This window comes from Camelus bactrianus, chromosome 35, assembly GCF_048773025.1.
Source record: "Camelus bactrianus isolate YW-2024 breed Bactrian camel chromosome 35, ASM4877302v1, whole genome shotgun sequence".
NCBI classification, from domain to species: Eukaryota; Metazoa; Chordata; class Mammalia; order Artiodactyla; family Camelidae; genus Camelus; species Camelus bactrianus.
Genome location: NC_133573.1, coordinates 3,847,045 through 3,852,123, shown reverse-complemented (window position 1 = coordinate 3,852,123; position 5,079 = coordinate 3,847,045).

Sequence of the window (5,079 nt, the reverse complement as noted above, 5' to 3'; positions counted from 1 at the left end):
GTGAAAACTGCAGGAACATCTAACCGGCACTAGGAAACAAACTGAGAATCCAGAGTAAAAGTTTCTCCTGTAAACCTTCCCTTTGTTCTAGATGAAGGAACGTCTCTCCACATGCTCAGTACTGATAGATATGTGTGTGTGAAAGCCGTCCTTCACTTAGCATGTTGGGAACCCAAAGTACTTTTCAGTTGCAAACTACACACCATTCATATATATGGGGAGCTACTGGCTCCAACTCTGTTTTACAGTGAAAACTACAAAAATTTCAAACCGGCTCTAGGAATCATACTGAGAAACCACAGTAAAATTTTCTCCTGCAACCCGTTCCCGTTGTGCTAAATGAATGAACGTCGGTCCACATGCTCATTTCTCAGAGATAAGTGTGTGTGAAAGCCGTCCTTCACCTTGCTTGTTGGGAACACAAAGTTTCTTTTCAGTTGCAAAGTACAAACCATACATATATACGGGGATGTACTAGCTCCAACTCGATTTTACTGTGAAAACTGCAGGAACTTCAAACCGGCACTAGGAAACAGACTGAGAAACCAGAGTAAAAGTTTCTCCTGCAAACCGTTCCTTTGTGCTAGATGAACGAAAGTCTCTCCACATGCTCATTTCTGAGAGATAAGTGTGTGTGAAAGCCGTCCTCCACCTAGCATGTTTGGAAGGTAAAGATATGTTCAGTCGCAAACTACACTCCATATATATATTTATGGGTATGTACTAGCACCAACTCGGTTTTACACTGAAAACTGCAGGAACTTCAAACTGGCACTAGGAAACAGACTGAGAAACCAGAGTAAAAGTTGCTCCTGCAACCCGTTCCCTTTGTGCTAGATGAACGAACGTCTCTCCACATGCTCATTTCTCAGAGATAAGAGTGTGTGAAAGCCGTCCTTCAACTATCTTGTTGGGAACACAAAGTTTCTTTTCATTTGGAAACTACACTCTATACACATATATGGGGAAGTACAAGCCCCAACTCGGTTTTACAGTGAAAACTGCACGAACTTCAAACCGACACTAGGAAACAGACTGAGAAACCAGAGTAAAAGTTTCTCCTGCAAAACGTTCCCTTGTGCTAGATGAACGAACGTCTCTCCACATGCTCTGTTCTGAGAGATACGTGTGTGTGAAAGCCGTTCTTCACCTAGCATGTTGGGAACCCAAGTTTTTTTTCAGTTGCAAACTACACTCCATACATATATATGGGGAGCTACTGGTTCCAACTCTGTTTTACAGTGAAAACTACAAAAACTTCAAACCGGCACTAGGAAACAAACTGAGAATCCAGAGTAAAATTTTCTCCTGCATACCGTTCCCTTGTGCTAGATGAACGAACGTAGCTCCACATGCTCATTTCTCAGAGATAAGTGCGTGTGAAAGCCGTCTTTCACATATCTTGTTGGGAACACAAAGTTTCTTTTCATTTGGAAACTACACTCTATACACATATATGGGGAAGTACAAGCACCAACTCGGTTTTACAGTGAAAACTGCAGGAAATTCAAACCGGCACCAGGAAACAGACTGAAAAACCAGAGTAAAATTCTTTCTTGCAAAACTTTTCCTTTGTGTTAGATGAACGAAACTCTCTCCAAATGCTCTATTCTGAGAGATAATTGTGTTTGAAAGCCGTCCTTCACCTAGCATTTTGGGAACGTAAAGATATGTTCAGTTGCATACTACACTCCATATATATATATGGGGAGGTAGTAGCACCAACTCTGTTTTACAGTGAAAATTGCAGGAACTTCAACCGGCACTTGGAAACATACTGAGAAACCAGAGTAAAATTTTCTCCTGCAAACCGTTCCCTTGTGCTAGATGAATGAACGTTGATGCACATGCTCAATTCTCAGAGATAAGTTTGTGTGAAAGCAGTCCTTCACATAACTTGTTGGGAACACAAAGTTTCTTTTCATTTGGAAACTACACTCTATACATATATATGGGGAGGTACAAGGACCAACGCGGTGTTACAGTGAAAACTGCAGGAACATCTAAACGGCACTAGGAAACAGTCTGAGAAACCAGAGTAAAATTTCTACTGCAAACCGTTACCTTTGTGCTAGATGAACGAATGTCCCTCCTCATGCTCAGTTGTGAGAGATAATTGTGTGTGAAAGCCGTCCTTCACATAGCATGTTGGGAACCTGAAGTTCTTTTCAATTGCAAACTACACTCCATATATATATATGGGGAGGAAGTAGCACCAACTCTGTTTTACAGTGAAAATTGCAGGAACTTCAAACCGGCACTAGGAAACAGACTGTGAAGCCAAAGTAAAAATTTCTCCTTCAAACCGTTCCCTATGTGCTAAATGAACGAACGTCTCTCCACGTGCTCATTTCTAAGAGATAAGTGTGTGTTAAAGCCGTCCTTCACCTAGCTTGATGGGAACACAAAGTTCCTTTTGATTTGGAAACTACACTCCATACATATATATGGGGAGGTACTAGCTCCAACTCGGTTTGACAGTGAAAACTTCAGGAACTTCAAACCGGCACTAGGAAAAAGACTGAGAAACCAGAGTAAAAGTTTCTCCTGCAAACCGTTCCCTTTTGCTAGATGAACGAACGTCTCTCCACATGCTCAGTTCTGAGAGATAAGTGTGTGTGAAAGCCGTCCTTCAACTAGCACGTTGGGAACCCAAAGTTGTTTTCAGATGCAAACTACACTCCATACATATATATATGGGGAGCTACTGGCTCCAACTCTGTTTTACAGTGAAAACTATAAAAACTTCAAACCGGCACTAGGAAACACTCTGAGAAATCAGAGTAAAAGTTTCTCTTGCAAAACGTTCCCTTGTGCTAGATGAACGAACGTCTCTCCACATGCTCATTTCTCAGAGATAAGTGTGTGTGAAAGCCGTCCTTCACATATCTTGTTGGGAACACAAAGTTTCTTTTCATGTGTAAACTACACTCTATAAATATATATGGGGAGATACAAGCACCAACTCGATTTTACAGTGAAAACTGCAGGAACATCTAACCGGCACTAGGAAACAAACTGAGAATCCAGAGTAAAAGTTTCTCCTGTAAACCTTCCCTTTGTTCTAGATGAAGGAACGTCTCTCCACATGCTCAGTACTGATAGATATGTGTGTGTGAAAGCCGTCCTTCACTTAGCATGTTGGGAACCCAAAGTACTTTTCAGTTGCAAACTACACACCATTCATATATATGGGGAGCTACTGGCTCCAACTCTGTTTTACAGTGAAAACTACAAAAATTTCAAACCGGCTCTAGGAATCATACTGAGAAACCACAGTAAAATTTTCTCCTGCAACCCGTTCCCGTTGTGCTAAATGAATGAACGTCGGTCCACATGCTCATTTCTCAGAGATAAGTGTGTGTGAAAGCCGTCCTTCACCTTGCTTGTTGGGAACACAAAGTTTCTTTTCAGTTGCAAAGTACAAACCATACATATATACGGGGATGTACTAGCTCCAACTCGATTTTACTGTGAAAACTGCAGGAACTTCAAACCGGCACTAGGAAACAGACTGAGAAACCAGAGTAAAAGTTTCTCCTGCAAACCGTTCCTTTGTGCTAGATGAACGAAAGTCTCTCCACATGCTCATTTCTGAGAGATAAGTGTGTGTGAAAGCCGTCCTCCACCTAGCATGTTTGGAAGGTAAAGATATGTTCAGTCACAAACTACACTCCATATATATATTTATGGGTATGTACTAGCACCAACTCGGTTTTACACTGAAAACTGCAGGAACTTCAAACTGGCACTAGGAAACAGACTGAGAAACCAGAGTAAAAGTTGCTCCTGCAACCCGTTCCCTTTGTGCTAGATGAACGAACGTCTCTCCACATGCTCATTTCTCAGAGATAAGAGTGTGTGAAAGCCGTCCTTCAACTATCTTGTTGGGAACACAAAGTTTCTTTTCATTTGGAAACTACACTCTATACACATATATGGGGAAGTACAAGCCCCAACTCGGTTTTACAGTGAAAACTGCACGAACTTCAAACCGACACTAGGAAACAGACTGAGAAACCAGAGTAAAAGTTTCTCCTGCAAAACGTTCCCTTGTGCTAGATGAACGAACGTCTCTCCACATGCTCTGTTCTGAGAGATACGTGTGTGTGAAAGCCGTTCTTCACCTAGCATGTTGGGAACCCAAGTTTTTTTTCAGTTGCAAACTACACTCCATACATATATATGGGGAGCTACTGGTTCCAACTCTGTTTTACAGTGAAAACTACAAAAACTTCAAACCGGCACTAGGAAACAAACTGAGAATCCAGAGTAAAATTTTCTCCTGCATACCGTTCCCTTGTGCTAGATGAACGAACGTAGCTCCACATGCTCATTTCTCAGAGATAAGTGCGTGTGAAAGCCGTCTTTCACATATCTTGTTGGGAACACAAAGTTTCTTTTCATTTGGAAACTAGACTCTATACACATATATGGGGAAGTACAAGCACCAACTCGGTTTTACAGTGAAAACTGCAGGAAATTCAAACCGGCACCAGGAAACAGACTGAAAAACCAGAGTAAAATTCTTTCTTGCAAAACTTTTCCTTTGTGTTAGATGAACGAAACTCTCTCCAAATGCTCTATTCTGAGAGATAATTGTGTTTGAAAGCCGTCCTTCACCTAGCATTTTGGGAACGTAAAGATATGTTCAGTTGCATACTACACTCCATATATATATATGGGGAGGTAGTAGCACCAACTCTGTTTTACAGTGAAAATTGCAGGAACTTCAACCGGCACTTGGAAACATACTGAGAAACCAGAGTAAAATTTTCTCCTGCAAACCGTTCCCTTGTGCTAGATGAATGAACGTTGATGCACATGCTCAATTCTCAGAGATAAGTTTGTGTGAAAGCAGTCCTTCACATAACTTGTTGGGAACACAAAGTTTCTTTTCATTTGGAAACTACACTCTATACATATATATGGGGAGGTACAAGGACCAACGCGGTGTTACAGTGAAAACTGCAGGAACATCTAAACGGCACTAGGAAACAGACTGAGAAACCAGAGTAAAAGTTTCTCCTGCAAACCGTTACCTTTGTGCTAGATGAACGAATGTCCCTCCTCATGCTC